The sequence below is a fragment of the Erpetoichthys calabaricus genome, chromosome 8 (assembly GCF_900747795.2).
Source record: "Erpetoichthys calabaricus chromosome 8, fErpCal1.3, whole genome shotgun sequence".
In the NCBI taxonomy this organism is placed as follows: domain Eukaryota; kingdom Metazoa; phylum Chordata; class Cladistia; order Polypteriformes; family Polypteridae; genus Erpetoichthys; species Erpetoichthys calabaricus.
The window spans coordinates 172,951,975-172,979,204 of record NC_041401.2 but is presented as its reverse complement, the minus strand read 5'-3'; the positions used below and the strand labels follow the sequence as shown (position 1 = coordinate 172,979,204).

Sequence of the window (27,230 nt, the reverse complement as noted above, 5' to 3'; positions counted from 1 at the left end):
CTTGGGTGCCCCATACCTGGAAGAGTCAAAACCATCGGAGAGCCAATGGGGTCAGGCCTGTCAGGGATCAGATCTTGTGTGGTGCTGAGGTGTCGCCCGCTGCACAGTAGCACTCAGGTCCCAAGCTGTTTTGTCATGTGGTGGGTGTGGGAACACGCTGTACCAGTGCATGCTCCCCAACCTGACCTGACCTGTTTAGCAGACTGTTGGCCATCCTGCTGTGTTTTCTTTAGTCATGTAAAACAATGTTTATTTGTCTATCTATCATATAGTGCCTTTCATATCTATCTATCTATCTATCTATCTATCTATCTATCTATCTATCTATCTATCTATCTATCTATCTATCTATCTATCTATCTATCTATCTATCTATCTATCTATCTATCTATCTATCTATCTATCTATCTATCTATCTATCTACTCATTCCACATGCTCATACTGCATCATAGTGTATCATCAGTGTGTGTACATGACTTACCAGGTGAAATCTTTGGAAATTTTGTTAAATAAGACCAGCTTGTGATTTGATTAGCGTCTACTCTTTGTTTTTTCCAAAGTTAAGATTCTGTAGCACAAATAGCTTTCTTCTTGAACTTAACAAATTGGTTTAGTAGTGTTTTTTTATATTTTTCCTGATTAACAACTCACAACTGAATTTAGCCTTTGTCTTTCACTCTTTCTCTATCTCTCTCCTTCAGGAGGTCAAAGGGTCTTTTCACATCCAACCTATCCTCAACCTTAAAGGGAAAATATGCTTTCAGCTTGCCTTAGTAAGCAGCATATGCTGGTTCATGGCAGGCTGATAGTCTTCTGGTTTCCTGTCTGACCTTCAAGCCCCTTAATCCCTCTCTGAATAAATGATCAGGCATTTGAACCCACCATGAGGTCATCAGCTTGCTTGCTCTGTTTTCTTGGAGGAAAATGGAGCACATTTTTTTCCCTAGGAATTTACATTTTACAGCACTTCTCTTGAAGGCCCATCTCCTAATGTAAGGGGGCTCTTTGGATCTGCCCCCCCCTCACTCACCCTCTCTGTCTATCCTGGAGATATTCTGCAGGACTGCACAGTCCAATTTTGCTATATAGGTAATGTACTAACTCCTCACAAAGCCTTACCATTATCAGAGGAGACAACACAGTCACCATACCAAAGCAAAGCAAGAAAAAAATTATTACTTTACCACACAGTAAAATGCACTTTTAAGATGGTGGAATTTGGTATAAGATCTGCTTGGTGATCTAAGAGAATTTATTCAGTATAATTGAAGTAATTGAAGAAAAGCTACTGATGATATTAGGGTGTCTGTGACTGCCACTACCTACCGTGCATGCTAGCTTTTTAATTTTTTTTCCAATAGTAAGTAAACAAAAAGATCCATACTCATCAAAAACAAATTTTTGATAAATCAGAATTAGATTTAGCTGTACCTGTGCCTCAGCATACCAGCTTTAGATAAGGCCATTCGCCTCATCAGGGGATGACAGAATTCCGGCGCTCTAGTGCACTGATTTCCAAGCTGTCCATCATATTGATAGACAGAGTTAATCCCTATCAGGACCAAACTTGGAACCAGAACAACAAGGCCCCAAATGAGCCAATAAAACGGCACAAATTTCTAGTGAGATTGATAACAATGACTTTAATTTTCTGAAGAGAAATTAATCAAATGTCAGGTAGAAATACCAAAGCAAACAACATCTTCCTTATCCTACATCTATGACACGCGATGAAGTAATTAACTGTTATACAGTAGAAATTTATTTTAATCCAGACTTAGATTTACAATGTAAATAGAGAGTCAAATACTTGTCTAGTCAATGGACAGTACATAGATGTTTAACTTGAGATAGTCGAAATGTGTCTCTGTTCCATTGAAACGTATAGAATTATACTTTGTGGACTAGCGGGTCCGTGGCTCAGCAATTAGTGTTTGATTTTAAAATAAATAATCGCACCCTGAGAAGGTGCAGGCTTCAATCGGGTGCGGGTGTGGGGCGTGTGTGAGTACGTTTCGCTCTGTGGTTAACTGGGGAACTGGCTGACTGTGCCACATGCACATGCGGAGGTGAGCGATTCAGTCAGACACCTCAAAGATGCTAGCACCCGTAACCAATTAAGAAATCTGCATGGGACAGAATGGGGATCTAAAAGAGAGAAATGAAAGGAAAGGAAAGAAGTTTAAAGGAAGGAGTGAGAAAGAGCCAATGCAAAATGGAAGGAAGCAGGCAGATGGGAATGGAGCCCCAGGGAGAAGTGTGCAGCCAGCACTTAGGAGGGGGCTAAAAGATCGCTCCTGTTCAGCAACCAGGTAGCAGGAAGGGTCATTGTGCTCAGGGTGTGCTCTCACCAGGCTCAGGGAGTCCCTGTGGAATTGACGGGCCGGTATAAAACATTGTCTACACCTGCTGGTGGACTTCTCGGGCTGCAAGGGCTGAAAAGGACAAGTTGAGGAGACATAAATTTTAAAGGGATACCAGCGCTCTGAATTGCAGAGGACAGTTTCCTGCCTGTGTGTTTTTAACCTCATTTTAAGGAATATTTATTGGATTGTTTTTAACCTCTCCAGACACTTTTTTTATGGATTATTTATGTCTTGATTTTTTACATTATACTGTTTTGAACACTCTTGTTTTTGATGGCTTTAACAAAAGTACTTCTGCACTTTATGGCACCTACCCCTTGCTTGGTGTGAGTGTCATTATCTGCCTGGCTCGTCCCAGTTACGTTACTGATGGCTGTGGGTTCGAGAGGCTCCTGCATACGATAGAGAGTGTGGGGCAAACCTTTACCATCACATACTTGCCTTAATATCTCACTAAAACTGTTGAAAAAGATATTGTCTGCATTAGGGTATTTTACATATCTCAAAGACATATAACTGAAAAATAGTAAAACATACACTTCTTGCCATATTTTTGTTCTCTTATACAGCAGGGCTAAAGTGTTGCATAATTAATTTTTTTTCTTTTTAATTACTCTAAAGCTTTATTACTGTTCCCTGAAAAAAAATTGCAAAGGTCAATAGTACTGAGTTTTATTACAGCGCTCAGTCTGGTGGGAGGCACATGCAGTTACAGAACACAATATGGACAAAAACACACTAAGCTGGTCAGTAGAGTGACACACGACTCCATAAATCCTTATTCGATTGCAGGCACATGGTATTTTATCTAACTTGACGAGGAGCCAGCAAAAACTGCCTTGAAGGGCTACGTGGCTCTAAATTTCATTAAAACTTATACTCTTTTAATAGAACTCTTTGGATCATTTTCTGCACTAAACCATGAATATTCATCAAAGCTAGACATCATTATATACAGGAACTAGATAATCTTAGAATTGCGTAGAATAACAAAGTAATTAATTTTTACTTTGTGAACTATACTTTTTAGCATAATTTTATTATAAAACAACAACATTCACTACAGAAGAATTTAAACTATCCATATGTCAGGAACTGGAAAAAAGCAAAGTATTAGCAGTAGTAGTCGTACTGCCACATGTTGAGTGTAATGAATGCATTCAATAACTGCTTTAAATGTACCTCTGATTGGAGTTTAGCAAAAGTAAAAACATTTTGCTTCCATTCGCTGAGTTTGCCTACAAAGCACTGGAGGATTCTGGCAACGTTGTGAGATAATGAGGTCACATTAACCGTATTACATACCTACATGCTTAAAGGTTACAGTTAAAACTCTTTATAGTATGATTGTAGATTATTTTTGATTCAGAAGATTTGTAGGGGATAATATTCCTATTAACAGAGACACAGAAAATAGCCATCAGAGAGAGAAAATGGTCATTTCCAGGGGTACAAGCACCTACCTATCTAGGACAGAAAATAGGTGTGCATCTTTTGTTCACACTAATGTGAGTTTCAAGATAAAACCCAAGATCCTTTGGGAACAATCCTAAAATACATAAGGGGGGCAAATAATCTCTTACATTACAATCCAGAAATGCATATTAATTAACTGCTGATATCTCGAAAACCAATGCTTAATATGCTAAATTTCTCACAACTGAGCATTATAAAAAAAGGCTAGCATTACTAACAGCTTTGAACTTCTTGACCATATGAGAAACACAGCAAATAATAATTTGGTTACAAAACTCTTATTACGAACACAGGGAAAAGGCCAATATGATTTTGGCCCAACAACTACATAGGAAGGAAGTTCAGCATATCTTAGAAATCAATAACACAGATACAATTAAGGTAGTTGAAAAAGGAAATAATATATGTAAGGAATGCTATAAGATGTTATACCCATCTGAATATAATGCAAGTTATCAAAGACATTTTGATTGACTTAAAATGCTACAGGTTGATAATATCCTGCACTTAATGCAGTTAGTGGATAGAGCCATTGTGAGACTCAGAAAAATATTATTTTTTTACAGACTTGAAAGCTGCAAGCCCAGATGGTTACTTGGGATAATTTCAAAAAGAACTACAGTGGATTCAGAAAGCATTCAGACCCTTTTCACTTTCTGTATCCTTTATTGTGATATAGATTTCATTTTAAATTGATATATTTGACTTTTTTGCCCATTAATTTACACTCAGTAATCCATAATGACAAAGTGAAAAAATGTTTTCAAAATGGTTTGCAAGTTATGTCTGCATTACCACAAATGTTCAAAAATGAAGGGGTTTGAGTATTTTCTGAATTCACTGAATCTAGACAATTAAGACCATTGATGCTATGTCCCACTGATGCTTTGTTAGAGGATGAAAAACAAGAGAACCATCCACATGCAATATTACAGCAGGTAACATTCTCTCAACATATAAATAAATAAATATCTACTACTATGTGACCAATTTCATTACTGAACAGTGATGTTAGGATTTTGGTGAAAGCCATAGCAAAAAGAATGAAAAAAGTTAATCAGTAATTTTATATAGTTAAAAGACTTTATTAATAGACAGGGAATATTATCAAACATCTAAAAAATATACAGTGTAGCATATTTTCGGTACCTAATGGGCTATTTCAATGCAAAAAAGCTTTAGATAGGGTCTTACTGGAATACCTAAGCACTATTTTACATGAATACAGGTTTTGACTAAGCCTATGCTTATAGACACCGTATATTTGTTCATATGAATGATATAAAATTTGTGTTTCTTCCTTTAGAGTAAAAAGACAGACAGGGATGGCCTCTATGCTTTTTACCATTGCTGTTGAACCTCTAGCTATATCTCTTTGTAAGCAAGCAGATATTCAAGGGATTGTAAGAAGGATTGACATGAACAGAACATATTTCTTTATGCAGAGGACACTGTCCTTTATCAACTTATATTCATCACAACCAAATGTACTAAGCTCACTAGCTCCATAATAAACTTCATCTTAAGGCACAAAAACGACAAATTGACTTACTTGATTTTTCAGTGGACGGCACGGTGGCGCAGCGGTAGAGCTGCTACCTCACACTAAGGAGACCCAGGTTCGTTTCCTGGGTCCTCCCTGCGTGGAGTTTGCATGTTCTCCCCGTGTCTGCATGGGTTTCCTCCGGGTGCTCCAGTTTCCTCCCACAGTCCAAAGACACGCAGGTTAGGTGCATTGGCGATCCTAAATTGTCCCTAGTTTGTGCTTGGTGTGTGGATGTGTGTGTGTGTGTGTGCCCTGTGGTGGGCTGGTGCCCTGCCCAGGGTTTGTTTCTGCCTTGCGCCCTGTGCTGGCTGAGATTGGTTCCAGCAGACCCCCATGACCCTGTGTTAGGATATAGCGGGTTGGATAATGACTGACTGACTGATTGTTCAGTTATGCCCACATTTTATGAAACCTTGCAAAATAAAGCTTTGAATAAAAACTGTTAGAAGGAATTGGGTGAAAAAGACTCTTCAAAATAATAAGAGAAGCCAATTTCAGAGCACATTAGTGAAATACACCACATCCAGATTTCTTGTAGCTTAATGACTGATATGCTTACTGACTTTACAGATGTATGATCCACATGAATTCAGTGTAGACACTTAAACAGCAACATATACCAGCAAATAGTGGAAGTACAATGGGCGATGGCCAAACAACAGTACCCCTCTAAGTAGTGTTTATACCTAAGTGGTTCTACCCTAAGCAAAACACAAACAAAAAAAGAAGGCCTATCTTTTATTGTATTTCATTTTATTTTATTTTTTTGGATTTTATTGATTTTATTAAAATGAAATAAAATTCCACACAAATAAGTCAAGTTTTACAGAGGGTCTGGTTTTACTCCTGCACTGCCTTGGATGGAAACAGAAAGAACCTGAATTGTACGGGATCGGTTGGCTTTGTTTTATTAAAACCTCGTCTTTACATGTTTTGCTTTGTACACCAACTACTTTCTAACTATTTTTGATTCATCAAGAATGTGATGGTACCAGGGTAGAAGACACTTTACGTTGAAGATGTTACCATTAGTTACACCCATATTTGATAACCATCTTTCCTACTCTTTCTTAACTTACAAAGTTTTCAAACACAGAAAATTCTTGGCTTTGGGAACCAAAGAGATTTCTATGTTGATAACACTTTTGCATCCTTGGAACGATTACTTTTCAAATTTAATTGTTTAATAACCAGTTTTTTCTATTACGTGCATGTCAGAAATTTTGCTAATAGACACGTGCCAGACCTACCTTATCCTATGATAATAGGATATTACTATATATCATATTACAATAATTAGGATATAAGCAGTATTTCTATACAGTATCACACTCTGTCAAAAAGTTCATCTTTAGATTATTTGTGGCAGAATTGGAAAAAGTAGTTTTCAGTTAGAATTTCAGACAAAGAATTGAAATCAGCCATATGACAAAATAGATTCCCTATCAATTTGTCCAAATTATAGAACAATTCATCTAAAAATTGTGCACTGCACACACTTATCTTGATTTAGGAAATGTACCCAAGCTACTGCATGTCATCAGGTCTCTGCTTCATTTGGCCATGCATTTGGAGTTGCTTGATACTTAAGACTATTTTGGGAGAAAATATTTGCCTACATGTCAGACAGAAATGGAACCACTACTACTCACAAACCACTTACAGTAGTATTATTGACCAGATGGGATTGTACTATGCAGTGAAAACTCTGTTGTACTCTACACTGCTCACTTGTCACCTCAACAGGAGAAATACCAATCCACCCTTTATAACACAATGGGAAACGGATGTATTATTCTGTTTAAAATTTTAAAAAAATCACATTTTCCTTTTGAGGAACTGGACAGAGCTTCTTACATTTTCGGTGGAATTTATAAATGTTGTGCCTACGTCAGCATATTAGGTCACTTACTGTAAATGGTTCAAATTCTTTCTGTGACAACTTAATGGGTTATTCAATTTCCTTTCACAGCTTACCATAAGGGTTAGGGATGCTGTTCAATTTGAGTCTAGAATGAAATACTACATAACTTATTGCATGCTCAGTTATGCCTATAATAATGTATATTTTATAAAAGTAATAAGGGGCAGAGGGCCTCATTCAACATAGAAAAGGGGCTGTTTGTGCCCCTGTAATCAGCCACACATAATTGAAGTATCAGAAACCATTTAAAAAGAAGGAATGGACAGTTTAGGCTGCTATCTTACATATAGTAATCTTTTTCTACAATTCTGTCAGCTTGCAACATCAACTTCATTGTACTAAAGTTCATTACTTTTGCTTTCACTAACCAACATTTAATACATTCATTGTCTTAACCATCCCAATTAATTAATATGCAGTGGGGACCTGTAATGATGGCATCAGGCATAAATTAGGAGTAGGGCTGGGCAGAATACCAGTACTAGAAAAGTACACCCAAACCCACACTTTTAAATGGTACAGTACCAGCATGTCAGAGTTTTCTGTTCTGGATGTAAGCGCCAGCTTTCCACTCAATGACTGCACCATTAACTGTATCATTTGATTGTTAATTATACTCTTGGAATATACTGTATGTTATCAAAATAATACTGAATGTTAGTCTGATATGATTACACACGTGCTGCTGACCTACTACCACTGCACCACAGAGAGTATTGTAAGCCTCAGCTGCATAGCTTCCTGATCGGAAAGCTCTACAGTGGGTTGACCACAGAGGGTTATCGGGGTGCAGCTTTCATCCCTGGAGGACATCTATAGCACACATTGCTTCAGGAAAGCCACCAGTATCTGCATGGATTCCACTCACCCATGCCACAGTCTGTTTGAACTTCGCCCATCCATCATGCATGGACCTCGAAGCTCAGAGACAACTTCATCTCAAGAGCTATAAACACATTCAATCAGTCCATCAAGTGCTCACATGCACTGTAACTATATTTTCACATTGTATATTTGTATTGTTTTATTGTGGTATTTTTATCATTTTATGGGGAGTTTACGGGAGTAGCCGAAAGAAGAAGAAGATTGATTTTTGTGGAGGAGTTCAACGTACAATGACAATAAGAGAATTCAATTCAATTCAATTCAATATTTATTATGTAATGCTATATTTCATTACTGTTATGTTCATCTGTTATTACACTATGTACAATATAGTTGTATCCTCAGAGAAGGACTAGTAACAAATACGTGTTATTGTATTGTACCCAAGTAAAATGACAATAAACTGAAGTGAATTAAAAACATAGAGTGCATACAATACCTTCATATAGCTGTAGATGCACTGTAGCGTAGACGTTTACAGAGAGACAGGTATCCAACCTATAAACAAAGAGATTAATTCACGTTATTTGAAGTAAGATCCTATTTATTTTGAAATGCTTTTTAAAAAAATAGAAAACATTGATCACAGCATGCGCTAAATGGCTAAGGACTGGACTGAATTAGGAATGAAGCTATAGAACTAAAGTAAAGACATAATCCATCTAAATATCTGCACTCTCGAAGTTCTGAGAATATGCTGTATATAGTAGAACGTCTTTGAAGTTTTTTTTTAAAGTTTAAGTGACGGACATTTCTCTCTAGACCAACATAATTGTATCAGAACAAGTCACTACAGCTCTAAATATCTGCACATAGAAACAAATGATAACTCCGTGAAAAGCAAAACAAAGTCAATTAGAACGAAACTGATTTTTTTAGTGCATCTTTGAGTAATTGCTAATTGTAGTACAAGTAAATGGAACAAAGTTAGTTTCACAAGCTAAATTGTCTAGAGTGCAAAAAAGCTGTCCCATCTCAACCAGTTGCTTTAAGATTGTATCGGGGCAGCAGGGCATTTTATTACCAAGTGTCTACTGTACTCATATTTACCTTCTGGCAGCTTGTTTAAAGGGAATGCAAAAAGAAAACAGTCCAGGCTGTTCAAGCTCCAAGTTGGCCACCTTGCTGACAAGGCTTCAAGGCCTGCAACTTGATTAAATGCATAATCCACTACTCCCCATCCACAATGATTTAGTGTGCCTTTAAATCAGCTTGCGCACACATAAAAACCTCAAATAAAAATCACCAAGAAAAACCACAGCTCTCTAACTGTTCTATTAAAATGATACCAGGTCGTCCTTCTCATTCCTTCTCTGCAATCCAGTTTATTCCACATGAGCGCCTATCTTAATTTTTTTTTCTCTATGCGTATAAAATATTTAAAGTTTAAAATGTCACAGTTGAAACATCAAATGCACGAGTCGCTCATTAATCACCCACAGATAGAAGTCAAGCTCCCTTTTAAGGTTATAACCCTTTGAAAGAGCAAAAATTACATTTTTGACCTTGAAGATGAGACAAACTCATATAAACGTACAATAATTTCCAGTTTGAAAGGAAAGAGTCATCAGTGACCTCAAACTATGAAGAAGTGAGTTATGGAGACAACCAAACATCTTCTATTTTCACATTTACAACCAGCCATTGCAGTTAATTTAAAAATGTATCAGCCCCCAAAATTATTAATAAGAAAACTACATTAAACACATCATACATATAATAATTTAAGATATCGTGGTAAAGTGAAAGAAGCTCCCTTCAAATAACAGTTTTAATTACACATTTTACAACATTTGTAATACACGGATATTATTGAAAATTCTGTCTATTATTACTGCAAGAAAAGTCAAATGAAAAAAGAAACATATTGCTTATGAATATAATAATAATTCATCTAAATTTCTCCGTTCACCTCTGGGTTGAAGAAAGCTGAAGCTGACAGAACAAAAACTACTGGACAAGAATCACTGACTGGGCCTTCACTCCGTCAAATGGTTGCACTGTCAACTTGCACACTCAAGCCTTACAGAACTTCTTTTGTGTGTGGAAAACTAAGCTTTTGCCCCCTAAGGAAATCTGTGTGCATGCAATAAATAAATAAATATGTTTGCAATTTACATATAGACATCAAGCTATAGCCAAAGAGTTGCACAAAGGCCATGCTACACTGGAAGACAGCAACAACTCGGCTGTGTCATTTGCATGAAGTATAGGAAATGTTGACCTTGAATAATAAGATCCACGTGTACGAAAAAATAACAATTTCCACATTATATCTGTAGTACTAGGGTGTTGTACCGTGTTAGCCATTATGAATGTAGAGAAAAGCCAAGCAAAATGACACCTTTTATTGGCTAACTAGAAAGATTACAATATGCAAGCTTTCGAGGCAACTCAGGCCCCTTCTTCAGGCAAGATGTAATACAGAAACTGAAGTTTCCTATGTTTATATACACACTCTAGGACAAGAAACAGCATTGGTAAATCTTTAAATGAGAGATTTTGTATGTAAAAAATTAATAGATTCATTCAGGCTAGGGTTAATTTAGCAAGAGAGAAAAGAACAATGTATTGTCAAGATCTCTGGATAAGATAACTGTCCAACAAAGTCTTTTGAAGTTTGTAATGAGTTTTTCAAAACAATGTGGGTCTGTAGACAGGTTGTCTGTCATTCTGAGAGATGTAAACAATCCTCATATCTGGCCATAAAAACTCTTGTCTTTATTCAATCCATGTTGTAAAGTATTAAATTTTAGCATGAGTTTAACTTCCCATTCTTTTCTCTCTTGCTGTGTTTTGAAGTTGCCCATAAGCACTGTGACCTTAAAGTCCTTCTCACAGTGTCCATGGCTGTTGAAGTGGGCCGCCACAGGAACATCAGACAAGATTTCATCAAACAAGGTTACACCCCGAAAACAACAGACACTCAAATAAGAAGAGCTACTGCCATACCCAGAGACAACCTTCTGGAATATAAAAACAAAGACAACAAGGATCGCATCCCCCTTGTTGTCACCTACAACCCACATCTTGAAACACTTCGAAAAATTATAAAAGAACTTCAGCCAATACTAAACAATGACCAAACACTGAAAATGTATTTCCTGAACCTCCCCTCCTGGCATACAGACAACCACCAAACCTTCAACAATTAATTGTCCGAGGCTCCCTAAGTGAACCAACAGAAAATGGCACATCTCCATGCCTACAGAAAAGATGCAAAACATGTGCCCACATCTATGATACAGACCGTATAGTTATACCACACTGCCGACTCGAACATCACATCAAGGGATCATTTTCCTGCAGATCATCTAATGTAGTCTACCTAATTTTCTGCATGAAATGTCCTGACACTGCACTCTATGTGGGAGAAACTGGACAAACACTCCGCCAGAGAATGAACTTACACAGGTTCCACATTAAACATGGCAACACAGATGTTCCTGTGGCGGCCCACTTCAACAGCCATGGACACTGTGAGAAGGACTTTAAGGTCACAGTGCTTATGGGCAACTTCAAAACACAGCAAGAGAGAAAAGAATGGGAAGTTAAACTCATGCTAAAATTTAATACTTTACAACATGGATTGAATAAAGACCAGAGTTTTATGGCCAGATATGAGGATTGTTTACATCTCTCAGAATAACAGACAACCTGTCTACAGACCCACATTGTTTTGAAAAACTCATTACAAACTTCAAAAGACTTTGTTGGACAGTTATCTTATCCAGAGATCTTGACAATACATTGTTCTTTTCTCTCTTGCTAAATTAACCCTAGCCTGAATGAATCTATTAATTTTTTACATACAAAATCTCTCATTTAAAGATTTACCAATGCTGTTTCTTGTCCTAGAGTGTGTATATAAACATAGGAAACTTCAGTTTCTGTATTACATCTTGCCTGAAGAAGGGGCCTGAGTTGCCTCGAAAGCTTGCATATTGTAATCTTTCTAGTTAGCCAATAAAAGGTGTCATTTTGCTTGGCTTTTCTCCACATTATATCTGCAAACAATTAGAAATTATATAAGTGATCTGGCATCACAGCGAAAAGGATATACAGTACTGCCTTGAACTATTAACATATTTTGTTACCTTTCAGCTCTAAATTAAAAGGCATAAAAATTAATGCCATCAAATGATTTAAAATTAAGTGCTTAATTGCAAGATTAGAAGCCGTGATTAAACTCACCTACTGACTCTCGGCTCAGTTAACCTTCTGTCTTGAAACAGCATTAAACATCCTGCTAGGGTCACTTCCGGGCAAGCCCCATAATCAATTTTAGGGTCAGGCAACTTTAGCCCTTCATGGACAATGGGTTGGAACTCACTCTGTCTCTCTAATGGCTACCGGTGACCCTGTGCCTCTGCGCCTTCAGTAACCCTTAAAAGGCCTGAGCTTCTCAGACAGCTTTTCAGTTGCTCATTTGCCAGAAGGAAAGATATACTGGGCTCCTGGAACCATGTGCTGCCTCCCAGCAGATACGGTAGCTCCAAGAGTGTTGATCTCCTATCAGCTCTTCCGGAACACACATTGAAACGGACAATTTAAAGCCAGCTTTCCCAGTTTGTGAACCTGGGCTGCCATTTAGAACATAAGAAATTTAACAAACAAGAGGAGACCATTCAGTCCACCAAGCCTGTTTGTTTAGCGAATAGCTAAGCTGGCCCAACATCTCATCCAGGTTCTTCAAAGGTTGTTGAGGTTTCTGCTTCAACTACACATCTTGGTAGTTTGTTCCAGATTCCCCACAACTCTTTGTGTAAAGAAGTGCTTCCTGGCCTCTGTCTTAAAAGCACTTCCCTTTAATGTCTTAGAGAATGTGAATCACCCTTAAGCCGAAATAATAATACTAGATCTAGTTTATCAAACATTTATCAAACTTTAACGATGTTTACCAGGCAGGAGCTCTTTAGCCCTCTGGCCAGCCTTCTCTGACTTCACAGTGTCTCTGAGAAGATGATCAGGCATCTCCCACGCCTGTTGGAGTGCCTGAGGCTAACTGTGTGTTTCCTTCCAGGTGACAGGGACAAACGCTGGACCTCTCTCTCTCACTCTCTCTCTCTCTCTCTCTCTCACTCACTCTCACTCTCTAGCTCTCTCTCTCACTCTCTCTCTCTCTCTTTCTCTCGCTCTCACTCTCTAGCTCTCTCTCTCTAGCTCCCTCTCTCACTCTCTCTCTAGCTCTCTCTCTCACTCTCTCTCTCGCACTCTCTCTCTAGCTCTCTCTCTCTCTCTAGCTCCCTCTCTCGCTCTCTCTGTCTCTAGCTCCCTCTCTCACTCTCTCTCTCGCGCTCTCTCTCGCGCTCTCTCTCACTCTCTCTCTCTAGCTCTCTAACTCTCTCTCTCTCTCTCTCTCTCTAGCTCTCTCTCTTGTTCTCTCTCTCTCACGCTCTCTCACGCTGACGCTCTCTCGCTCTCTCTCTCTCTAGCTCCCTCTCTCACTCTCTCTCTCTCTCTCTCTCTCTCTCTCTCTAGCTCTCTCTCTCTAGCCCCCCCTCTCTCTCTCACTCTCTCTCTCTCTCTAGCTCTCTAACTCTCTCTCTCTCTCTCTCTCTCTAGCTCTCTCTCTTGTTCTCTCTCTCTCACGCTCTCTCACGCTGACGCTCTCTCGCTCTCTCTCTCTCTAGCTCCCTCTCTCACTCTCTCTCTCTCTCTCTAGCCCCCCCTCTCTCTCTCACTCTCTCTCTCTCTCTAGCTCTCTCTCTCTCTCTCTCTCTCGCTCTCTCTCTTGCTCTCTCTCTCTCTCTAGCTCCCCCTCTCTATCTTTCTCTCTCTCTATCTCTCGCTCTCTCTCTCTCTCTCTCTAGCCCCCCCCCTCTCTCTCTCTCTAGCTCTCTCTCTCTTGCTCTCTCTCTCTCTCTCTCACTCTCTCTCTCTCTCTCTAGCTCTCTCTCTCTCTCGCTCTCTCTCTTGCTCTCTCTCTCTCTCTTTCTAGCTCCCCCTCTCTATCTCTCTCTCTCTCTCTCTCTCTCTCTCTCTCTCGCTCTCTCTAGCTCTCTCTTTTGCACATTCTACCCAGCCCTGTTCATCGCTGATGGTATTCTTGACACTGTCAACCCCTTGGTAGTTAGACACTCCTTTACAGAACTTAACAGCAATACCTGAGGGAAGGACACAACAAACACTAAATGTAAAGTGCTATCTATCTGGGAACTCTGGGAAATGTGCGGATTTCATGTCCATCTACTGAATTGTCAAAATCAGCTACCTCATGTGATGAACTTAAAATTTTATCTTTATTTGTGAAGTTTGCCATCAACAACCTGCTAAGTCAGTCTCCCAAACTGAATGTTAGCAGAAGAAGGAGGAAACTATTGAACATGTTTTTTTTTGTTTTATTATTATTCAGCCAGCTTTAAACAGCAACTGTAACACATTGCAAAAAGATAACAGAAAAAGCAATAAATATTATGCAATCAATTTGTTTGATTTTTTTTTTTAATTTACACTGTCTTCAGATGCAGCTTCTCATTAAGAAGTTTGCAGTTCCTCTGTGTCTAGGTACAGTACATGTCTCTGTATTAATTTTAATAATGATGTCTTTGCTAATAAAGAAGGGGCTGAGCAATGACGAGAAGATTTCCATCTTTACAATGTCATCTCAAAAATTCCTTGAGCTGCTATTTTATTTGCAAATTATCTCTCCAATTTTACACTGTTTGAATATGGTAGCCTTGAGCTCATTGAAGATTATTTTTTTTTATGTCAGGCCTCTCCTAACTTGTTTTGCAGTGTAGTACAGTGTGTGGTAACAAGCATGAGATAAGTGCATTTCAAACATGCAAGATGAAGGATGTCACTTATTGCAAAGAGGTGAGAAGAACTGAATGAGAATGTGTTGCACTTTTGACTAAAACTTGTTTTACAGATACCAAGTTTGATATCTGGCCAGCTTACATTTAATTACATGGCATCTGATTCAAAAGTATTCTTGTTTGCTGTAGAGAGTAGCACCATGTTGTATGTTGATCAGCACATGTAAGTATACATGTCACTGTACTCTGCACTGTTTAAGTGTACACATATCATCTCGCAGCTCTACGTGGCTCCCTCTCTCAGCCCTTTACCACCTAACAGCTGATGTGTGGTGAGCGTACTGGCACAAGAATGGCTGCCGTTGCATCATCCAGGTGGGTGCTACACATTAGTGGTAGTTAAAGTGGTTCCATTCTGTCAGTGTAAAGCGCTCTGAGTAGAAAGAAAAACAATATATAAGAATATATTATCTTTACTAGTCACAAGGACACTGGAATGGAAGGACAGAGGGAGACTATCTCACAAAGATAAGTATTCCCCCAATACATAGAGTGGCAGCATCCCTCCGGTATGACCCCTGTTTGGACACCCGCAAGGTTGCATAGGAGTTGTAGTTTGTGGCGAACAGCCCTGGTGGGGTCCATTGGTGTCGCTAGAAGGGGCTGCCAGGAGCTGCTCCCCAGGCAAGGAGAGGTCCCGTCTGATCTGGAAGTACTTCCAGTAGGGTGGTCTTGTTGTTAAAAAGGAATGCTTCACCTTTCCCAGGTGAGTCAGAGTCTGGACAGGAGTGGAGGGGAATATAAAAGACACACGAAAAGGATCCTTTGGTATTCCTGGAAAAAAGAAGGAGAACTGTTTAAAAGAGAAGCCTTGTAAGAAGGTATGTACTTCATATATGTATGACAGAGCTGAAAAGCATGTCTTAATGAAAAACTTTATTTTAACATGGGACTGTGATTGTAGTAATTGCACCAGGAATTTGGGGTTGTGAGAGTGGGCCGTATATATAGTGATATATACAGTAGGTATGCAATTAGTCTAAAAGTCATCCTAACTTAAATTTATTTTTGTCACTTTTTTCAACTTTCTTATTGTATTTTCCAAGTTTGTACTGTGTAAGTAATATATATAATATATCCTCTATTAGTGCAAGTGTGAGAAAAAGCAGAAAGCTGTAAAGCGACGGAACATAGACCTGGAAGAATTGATATGTCATTGGAGATGCTCTGTGTGTGTTCTGACCATTAAATCTTTTACATAAATGATTGAGATGGGTGTGAAAACAGTACGGCAAAGATTAAAACACAAACAAAAGAATTTTCTGGCAAAGGTTAAGGCCAAACACTAAGGGCTCATTTATACTTCACGCTCAGAACATGTATGCGCACTCATTTTGGCTGCCATGCATTCCCAGAGTTCATTTGATGCATCCTCTGAGCACGTCCTCAGAAATTAAAGCGACACATGCGCGAGTTGTAGTACCAGCAAAAAGCCGGGGTGCGCAGTGTGATAAAAGTCGGAATGTGACGTCAGAGTCTCTGTTTACTATGTACATGTCACAGAAAGCCGCTTTGCGGATCCTACAGGATCGATGTGCATGCTTTGATGTTTGATAAATGATTCGATGTGGTGATGCAAAATGCTGACATACGTACAAATGCGTTTGTGGTGCTTTTATATTCATGCATCGCATATTCCCCAACGTAATGAAACAATACATTTTAAAAGTCTCACATATCATCTTCTGTGCCATCTTTTTTTTTTTTGCACCTTCACAACATCATCAGAATGTACAGCAGCGTATTTGAGCCACAGAGAAAAAAATTAAGGGCATGGTGAAAAGGTGTATTTTGTGATTAAAGTGGAAATTTCGGCTTTAATCTCGAAATGTCCACTTTAATGTCGTAGTTTACTTTATCATAAAGTAGATCGTCGTAAATGTCATCTTAAAACCGACCCAGTTGTTAATCGCTACGTGCTTCTGGGGCTTCCTCCTGAACTGACAGCAGCAATCGCCACACACAGAACACATTACATTTATGATATTCCATCTCTCATTAGAATCCTTAGATTTATACTTGATATCATTTCCATGACGAAATGCAGTAAAGTATGTATGTTACGTTTTATAGATAAGTCGTTAACTTCATTTAAATAATGAATACTGAAAATCATTACAGATGTTGTGGCAGCACGGTGGCGGAGCGATAGCACTGCTGCCTCACAGTGAGTTGTGTCCCTTGTGTTCCCTGCCTGGAGTTTGCATGTTTTCCTGGTGGTTTTCCACAGTGTACTCCGGTATCCTTCCAAAGACATGAAGTTTTGGGCATTTGGTGACACTAAAATGATGCTAGTGTATGTGTGTGCTTGTGTTCACCTTGCGATGAGCTGATGCCCCATCCAAAGATTTTGTTTCTGTCTCGCGCCAGATGCTTGCTGGAATGGGCGCATACCCGGATTGATGGATATAATTATTAAACATCCTTTTTAGAGATACTGTGGCAAGGTGTCCTCGGAATTTAATGGATGTTTCAGGCAATTTACAACATGGCGAAGCCGAATGTTTTCTCACCGTGATGATATCTCACACTGTCACCTGGTGGAATCTTCCAGATTAATGTAAAGTACGCATGCAAGTATAAACAGTAAAATGCTTGTGTAGCAGTAGTGTCCACTGGAGCATGCATATAAACCAGGCCTAAGGGACTAAGGGTAGCTTGCCTTTTGAATATGCTTTTGGGATCATGAGTGAAGAAACACTTGGTTCTGCCAGAGTAACAACATGAGGATTACCACGAGTGTCTTCTTCTTCTTCTTTCGGCTGCTCCCATTAGGGGTTGCCACAGCGAATCATCTTCTTCCATATCTTTCTGTCCTCTGCATCTTGTTCTGTTACACCCATCACCTGCATGTCCTCTCTCACCACATCCATAAACCTTCTCTTAGGCCTTCCTCTTTTCCTCTTCCCTGGCAGCTCTATCCTAAGCATCCTTCTCCCAATATACCCAGCATCTCTCCTCTGCACATGTCCAAACCAATGCAATCTTGCCTCTCTGACTCTCCATCTGCTCAACACACTCTCCTCGCTTGTGAGTACGTTTTCATCTTGATCCTTTATCACCCTAACCTGCTGCACATCTTTCCCAGCTCAGTCCCTCTGTCTAGCCAATCGGCAAAGGTCCTTTTCTCCCTCCTTAGTGTCCAACCTCAGTGTACTGACCACAAAAGGCAAGGTATCAGTAACACTGACGTGCAGTAAGTAATTGGGAAAAGAAACACAAACAATAAACTAGCCAAAAGTAAAACTGGCGAGTCAGAAAGTAAGTAAACAAAGCCTAATTGCTAGGTCAAAATTAGGGTCAGTAAAATGACAGAGAGACGATAACCAGAGTATTTAAATCTCGGACAACAGGAAGGTGCATTTGCGATGTTCCCTACATAGTAACTCCATAGTAACTATCAATAATAGCTCACAAAAATGGCAGCACCCACAAAAGACAAAATCATGTTGCAAGAGAATGCAATTATTTTAAAGCATCAGAAATTATGAAGTGCTCTAGCACTGTGCCTTGTAGTCTTTGTAAATGTCTTTTGCTATTTTATGTATAATTTCTTGAACTTTTGCATGCTTCTTAATTTTTGTCTTTTGTCTAGTGACTTTTCTACTTTTGCCAGTATTTGTAGTAATTGATTTTTAACATTTCTAGTTTGTTTTAATATGCCAGTTTATTTTCTTTTTAATTTCAATTTTATACAGTTTTCTGTCACATCATTGGATAGTTATGTTTTGTCTGGGCTTACTATTCAGAACCACCTTATTCTGCAGTTAAAATTATGGGCACATTGACTAACAGCATGACATGAACATGTGTGGAGTGTGATTATAGTATGACAGTGCTAAAAAACAAGTCAGTATGCAGTTAGAAATATCTGGTGTGACAAAACGAGATTCCAGACATGATAAAAGTTTGGGACAGCCACCTATATAATATGTCCCTGGCTGCAAAAAGAAAGAATTGTAAGACCAGATTAGTTTACAAGACTGAGTCCAAAACAGAACTGAACTCCAGAGGAGGGGAGAGAGGCTTTATAGGGGGTCTGGGGGAAGTGGTGTTGTCCTCTGGGCCAGGACCGGAAGTGACGTGCTCTGAGCTGAGACACCGGCTCCTGGTGGGATTTCCCGGGAAAGGTCTGCAGGAGACTTAGAAAGAGAGTCAGTGTACCATGCCGCCCCCTGGGTGGACGTGTTAACAAGCCCTTCAGCTGCCTCCTATTCGCACATGTGTGACACTGCACTTTGACAAAACAAAAAGAAGATTTACTGCTCACGTGACAAGGATAAAATAAATGTGTATGGTTGGAATTATAGATTTTGAAAAGTGCTAAACAGCACTGATGATTCTTGTGCTAATTTCTAAAATAAAGACCTTTGATATCACTTCCTCTTGCCAAAATATTTGTTCAGTAGGAATCTCTGCTTATTGTACTTAACCTGTTCCTTGCTTTAGATATCGGAAACCTATCCTTTATTGACCCTCTCTTTTCTGCCTGCCTGTCTGTCTGCATTAAATACCTCAGCTCTCCAGAAGACCAATTTATCAAAATTTGCCACACTTATTCTTCAAGAAAATTTGCTGGGAAAGTTCAGTTTTGGGCGGCACGGTGGCGCAGTGGGTAGCGCTGCTGCCTCGCGGTTGGGAGACCTGGGGACCTGGGTTCGCTTCCCGGGTCCTCCCTGCATGGAGTTTGCATGTTCTCCCCGTGTCTGTGTGGGTTTCCTCCGGGCGCTCCGGTTTCCTCCCACAGTCCAAAGACATGCAGGTTAGGTGGATTGGGGATTCTAAATTGGCCCTAGTGTGTGCTTGGTGTGTGGATGTGTTTGTGTGTGTCCTGTGGTGGGTTGGCACCCTGCCCGGGATTGGTTCCTGCCTTGTGCCCTGTGTTGGCTGGGATTGGCTCCAGCAGACCCCCGTGACCCTGTGTTCGGATTCAGCGGGTTGGATAATGGATGGATGGAAGTTCAGTTTTCATTGAGCTACCTCCAATACAGTGCTCCATAAATTGTTGTGAATTTTCAAAATCTCCAATTTTGCAATGGCAAAGTTTCAAACTCATCTAAGGCAGAGAAATATTCTGTGTATCTTAAATTACTGAATAGTTTCGAGTTTACCTTGAGGTGGGTTACTTCAATTTGTATATGTTGTATATTTTCCTCTTTTGCTCATCCAAAAACCTCTCCTAATGGCAAAACAAATCTCCAGAACAAGTTAGTCTAAGATGACTCGAACTGTGAGAAGTGTGCATGCAGTCTTCTAGCACACCAGCTCACTTCTCTCAATGCTTGAAATAAAAAAGAAGTCACTTATCGAAAAATGACTGTCAGAGGAAAGGAATTCTGTAAGCGTCGGTTTGTAGGCATAGAGTGAACCAACATGTACTGTCGCACACATGCGCATGGGAGGCAGCTAAAGGGTTCAAAAGATGGTATTCTCTCGCTGGACCAGGGGGGTAACAATGTGCACTAATCCTTTATACTACAGACCACCTGAGGGAAATCCCGCCTGGGCTTGTCAACATCACTCCCGGTTACCAGGCCCAATGACATCACCTCCAGTTCTAGACCTGATGATGTCACATCCAGTTCTGGGCCTGATGACGTCACTTCCTCTGCTATAAAAACGCCGTTTTGTTAACCACAAATCAGTTCTGCTTTGAACTCAGGTTTGTAAAGACATATTGATGATTTTTGCTTTTTCCGAATTTCCAAGTATACAGGATGGCTACCCCAAACTTTTTTCTGTGCTCATCTCTTAATTCTCAGTATTCAGTAGTTGACAACGTCACAACTGCATCATCTGCACATTACAATGTTTCTCTGACACTATAATTAATTATTAAAGCCTACAGTTCTGCTCTCTATCATGGTCTACAGCGAGGAACTACATTAACTTAAGAATTGAACTAATTTCAAAAATGTTAAAGAAAGCCTAACTACAATAAGCCACAGACTCTCCACAATTAATAACTAACAAGAGGACATCAATCGATATCATTTGTACATCACCTGAATCGTAATCTGCTATCTGTGAAATCTGCTGAGCGGCTACAAGCCTTTTTGGATATATTTATAACTACATGACATTGTAAATTACTGTTAAAAAGCAGTCTGCTAACACAGGAAACTGCATTCTATTATCGCTGTTAGTTTTGAATATGACAAAGTGTTTAAAAAATATTTAACAATCAAAAATGTGATAACTGACTCTTTGATGAAGTAACTAAAAAAGAAAAATAAACTTAAAATGCTCCAACGCTCAAATCAGTTAACCTTAGTTTCCGAGCGCATCTGAATGTTACACCATGCGGACATTTTCTAATTTGTTTATCTCATTATATTTCCCATCACCAGCGCTCACAACGTTCAACATTATCAATGAGACTTGTATAGCTAGCTGGGCACAATGGGGTGTCATCCTGCTCTCTGCCATTGAGGCTCTGTTTCTATGCTTCAGGGGGCTGCGCGGAGTGAATGGGTCAGCAAGTGGTCAACCATTGCAAGCCTGACATATAATACTAAATGGCTCCTCACTCTGCTGTTTTTTTTTATAAATGAATAACTTATGGGAAACTATGGAAATAATGTGTAGAAATTTAAATGGCTCTGCAAGACAAGACGAAAATCAAAACAGCACAGTTTGAAGGCAAGAAAATGCCAGCAAACGAACCCCTGGAACATCAAGAAAAAAATGGACTGAAAGTTTAACAAATAAGATGGAGAAAACAGGCAAACAGAAAAAGTGATTAAACTGCCTGGGCTAAAAACACTGGGGTTCTCATAAGGATTTGAAAATTACTTATAATGGATAAAGACTTGGCTAGTTGTTATAAAGAAAATGCAAAGTCTATCCCTTTTAAATGGGCTGAATACTGTGAACTCGAAGTTTTAAGGTTGAAATAAACAACCAACTGAGCATGACAGCCAAGAATGGTGCTGATTTACCGTTTTTTCTCTCCTCTCGCCTTTTACATAGTATGTTTTGAATTTGGACTTTTTGAAAATCAGCACATTACTCTTAGAATAACTTACAAATTACTTAATGCTCTGTTTAATGTGTAACACATGTCATTAAAGAACACCCATTAAATAAATATTTCATTTAAAGTATATGTGCAAACATTCTGCAAAACGAAATAGGAGAGTGAAGCAGAAAGAGCGACAATCTGGAACATTCTGCTCTCAAGGATATTCTCATCTGTGTTTAAGGAAGATTGGGACTTTGCATCCTTTGCTGTACCATCACTCTGGAAAGAAAGGATGATTACTTCCCCCTCTCTGGGGGGTCTGTCACACATCTAACAACATAATTTGAAGAGAGACTCTGATGCCCTATTGGGTCCAATAATATCTTAAATTTAATATGTATAAAATTTTCATTAAACTGTAAAAGAAGGCTGCCCTATAAATATTTTTTTCCACCACAGCTACTTTCAAAGCAATCACTTCATTATGTGCTTAATGTATGTTTGATTAAAATCAAGCTAACGTAGTCTGACTATGTAAAAGGGGGCTTCCAAAAGCAGCTTGATTTTAATCAAGTAAAATTAGGTTACTATCTTGTGAAAGCATGATTATTTTTAAGACAAGGCCAGGCACCATTTGAAAGCTATGTTGTAGCTAAACCCTTCGAAAACTCAGTAAAAAAAAAAAAAAAAAATGTTAAAAATTTCAGGTCACTGTGTGTCTGTGGTTCGTAACAAAAACAAGATAATACTGCAGTGAGAGTATGCCAGCTGTCTATGGCACAGCGTCCATATTCATTCATTTCCAAAAATACTTCTAAACATATTGTACAAAGAGCAAATATATAGTATTCAGCTTGAAACTGTTTTCTAGATCTATACCTTTTATTGGCTAACTAAAAAGATAACAATATTCCAGCTTTTGAGGCAACTGAGGCCTGAAGAAGGGGCTTGAGTTGCTTTCAAAATCTTGAATATTGAAATCTTTTTAGTTAGCTAATAAAAGGTGTCATTTTGCTTGACGTCTCACTACATCCATAATGGCTAACACGGTGCAAAACCCTAGTAGTACTAGACCTACACTAAAGACGATGCTGAACTTATATTGTGTTACCGACAAGGCCCAGAAACCCTCAAATGAACAACTGTACAAATACCAAGAGAAGCGCTAACAGTAACAGAGGACACAAGTGCTTTGGTGGGTGCTCTCCTCTCATGCCAGCAGAGATCTGCTCATGCCCTGCTGTGAGGAGTCTGCATGTTCTACCTGTGTTTACGTGGATGTTTTGGGTATGCTGGGTTCTTTTCACATGTAAATCAGGACTGTTTTACAAATCTGAAGTGTCTCTCTCGAGAGAGAGTGAATGTGTGACTGTACCATGCATTGGACTGGCTTTATGCCCAGGCTTAGCTCTATCCCTACTTAATGCTGTTGAGATAGGCTTTTGTTCCCTGTCATGCTGTAAGTTCATGAAATAGAGGAATTGATGCAAAGTACGCTCCAACACATAGAACAGCATCACAGCTGTGCATTAGTGTTTATAGCAGTGGGTGTACCGTGTACAAAAGTAGTTTTTTTTCCTTTTTACCCCACTTTCCATCCATTCACCCTGGTGAGGCTAACAGTGGCCAAGCCGAAGAGACCAGGTAAACAGTGCACAGGTCCTCCACAGGAAATCCGAGGGTCTCCCAGGCCAAGTAAGAGATATAATCTCGCCAGAGCGTCCTTGACGTGGCCCTGCATCTTCTTCCAGAAGGCTGTTCCCAACAGAAATGGTTGGAAAACCTAGTTTTGTAAAACTGGACTAGCTTGTATGGAATGTTATTTGATTTTAATAAATTCAATAAAATGTAAAAAAAAAAAAATGAAATGGTTGCAAATTTAGGACAGGTTCTTAGATATAATGGCTGTTCTGCTACATGTAAACCACAGCAGAGGCCCTTTACTTCTGTAAGCAACGTTACAGATGACAGATACAGTCTTGGCCAACCTCCTCTCCCAAATTCACTAAAGGAGCAAGTTCCTTCATTTATCAAAACAGCTAAAAGCGTGCTATTCTTGGCTAATATTAAAAGAGAGAGTAATAAAAATAGGTGATTAAATTTAAAAATAAATACAAGTAAGAATGAAGCACCAACAAAGTGCTGCTGTCATTTGAAATACTACCTGACCAACCAATTCCAGTGTCTTCCTTTTGAAAGGTCAGTTCAATTCGAACCTTTAACCAGCCACTGCATTTTACAAAAGTCTTCTTACTAGATCTTTCTCCATGGATGTTATATAATTTTTCGTACCCCCGCTTTCTTAATTTATATCCTGTCTATTTTAAGAGAGGTGTCATGGATTAAAGAATCAGACCATCTGATTTTTGAAAACAAGTGACGAAGATGCCTCCTTTCCAACTGGTCTGCTGTACAAATACTAAAGAAATGTTTAATGCCTGAAGGTACAAATTTATTTAAATGATTTTTCATTTACACTTTTTATGAGAAATATGCTTTAAACTCCCTGAGACTCAAAACTGGATAATTGGTTTAAAAATGTATGCATGAACTCGTGTTTTGAATGTTTGCAGACAGTTCACTAGTCCCAGATCCCTGCATAAAGATGAGGGTGACTAGAAATCCATACCTCATAAATTAAAGGCCAGACACAGACAACTTTGGTCCAGCACCTGCATGTAGAAGCTCTTTACAAAAGCTGTTTCTAAGTACTACTTCCGACGAGAGGAACAAAGAAACCACACCTTAAAATCGGGGATTTGTCTTTTATCAGGGAAGACTTAGGCATAAAAGTTATGAGCTGTCATGCTAAGCAATATAAAAGAAACAAAGGAAAAAAATCTCCAAATCAGCTTTATCTATGGAATTGTAAATCAAAATATAATCATTTCAAAATACAAATAAACATTAAACAATTATCCTAAACATGTTTGCCATGCTGACTGCAGGAGAGCACATTTAAAACCTTCTGTGCAATAAACTTAAACTATACAATGAACTTGTTAAGAGTGGGAAAACAGTTGGCTTTCTGGTGTCGGTCTCATTATTTTAGAAAGTCTGCTTCAACAAAGGTGTCACTGAAGCCAAATTCATATTAACACTTTTAGGTGTTAAGTATGTTAAACAGAGAGAGGATTTGCTGACTTGTTGACATAATTATGCATTATACATGAATTTCTCATATGGCAGTGTAAAAGTTTAGCACCGGCTAAATATTTGCACCTCTGCTAAACAGTTATTTCTCATTATAGTGCAAAATATTTCAAAATTTAATTTATACTCTTTAATCCTTCAGGATTCTCATGAACATTTTAAAAGATAAGCACACATAAATTATGGAAGTCATTAAATTAAGCCTATCCAACCTTCTTCAAAGCCTAACTATCCAGAGTGGTGTCTCTATGGGCAGAGTGGTGGCACTGTGGCTGAAGGATCTGGCCTGGTAACTTGAAGGTTGCCAGTTCGAATCCTGGCAGTGACAGAAGGAATGCTACTCTGTTGGGCCCTCAACCTGCAACTGCTCCAGGGGCACCGAACAAATAGCTGACCCTGTGCTCTGACCCCCAAAAAAAACCTCTCTGCAGAGTAAGTTGGGATATGTGAAAACTGACAAATTCCTAATACAAGAAATTGTTTATGGGGATTAAAAATCACTAAGGAATAAAAATTTGCTGAGTTCATTTAATCCAGTTTGCTAAGCCACAGCCTGTCGTGACAGCATTGGTTTAAAGGCAGGAGCCAATCAGATGTAGTCTGCCAGTCTATAGCAGGACATACTCACATATACACTCAAGCCAGGCCAGTTTACACTTCCCGATTGACTTGATATGTGCGTCTTTGGGATTTGGAAGGGGAAGAAAAATCCCCACACATACAAAGGAGGAACATGCAGACTCCATTTAAACAAGACTTTGTGCTACTTTCCAAAAATTCTAGTGAGTCCAAAATCCTACCAGACTGGAAAACGTCCAGACTAACTCCACCAGAACATTAGCTGACTTTGCTGCAAGATGCTAATAACAACAACAGCATTTATTTATATAGCACATTTTCATACAAATTGATGTAGCTCAAAGTGCTTTACAAGATGAACTGTTCATAATTTTTTTAAAATCTATATATATAAAAGCCAAATACCACCGACTCACTCATCACGAAACCTCCCAAACCGTGAGGACTTGGGACTTGAAATTTGACATGTAGGTTACCCTTGGCTCATAGGTGCTCGCTAAGAAACGGTTTTAAAAATTTGGTGGTCCAAGCGCAAAATTTCTCGTAGTTTTTTTAGACCTGTTTGTATGTCTGTCCGCTTTTCACGAGAGAACTACTTAACAGATTTAGATCGGGTTTTTGTCTATAATTTGCTTGAACATTCCGGTTGATTTTGTGACTTTCTCATCACGCTAAGTATCATAGTTCGCTTGCAGTACTGATTTATTAACGTGAATCAGAGAGAGACTCATCGGGCTGTGGGCCCTCCTCACTCACGCATCTGCCTCGGGGTGTAACCTTAACTCCGCTTAGTTAGCGAACTACAGAACTACTTCACGGATTTAAATCTTTTTTTTCTATAATTTGCTTGAACATTCCGGTTGATTTTACGACTTTTCTCATTGCACTAAGAATCATAGTTCGCTTGCAGGAGTCATATATTCGCACTAATTCGAGAGACAGAGGCTGCGGGCCGAGGGGAGGGGGAAGAGTGACATCAGGAGTGGGGAGCCTGGCCGGGCCCTCCTCACTGTCCTTTTTCACTAAGACGCGGGGGGCTGGCTAGTACTGTATATATTGTACACTGTCATGTATGTTCTATCACCAGCTATGGGATCCATTGTCCGGAGTTTGAATTATGCGTCTGGATGTTTTTAGTTTGGAGTCTGAACATTCTGCTCTTGTTTGTGTGGCTTTTCCTCTGACAGCCCCAACATTGTGTTGGTTAGGTAAGATGGCCCAGTGTGTGAGTGGGCCTAGTGATGGACAGGCATTCTCTACCCAGGGTTGCTTCCTGTCTTTCACCCTGTGCTGGCAGGATGGGCCCAAGATTACTGTAAGCAGGTCTGAGAATAATAAACACAAACAGCCTCAGGTGTCAACGTACATGTAACATAAGTAAACGTTACCCCTTATTTCTTAAATGTATCACACCATGTCAGTTATTTACGAATGAGAAATCTGTCCATTAGCCACTGTGTTGATTTAGTTATTTTAGGGGAAGGAACCAGACTTGAGATGGAAGACAAACAGACA

At 39.2% G+C, this 27,230-nt stretch overlaps 1 protein-coding gene across 6 annotated transcripts in view; it reads right to left on the bottom strand.

Annotated features, from left to right (window-relative positions):
* casz1 (castor zinc finger 1) overlaps positions 1–27,230 on the bottom strand; it is a 601,697-nt gene that overhangs the window by 293,083 nt on the left and 281,384 nt on the right. For all 6 annotated transcript variants that reach the window (XM_051931297.1, XM_051931302.1, XM_051931301.1 and 3 more), the window contains one exon: positions 8,638–8,696. The gene's annotated coding sequence lies outside the window, so the exon portion shown is untranslated. The remainder of the gene's footprint in view (positions 1–8,637; positions 8,697–27,230) is intronic.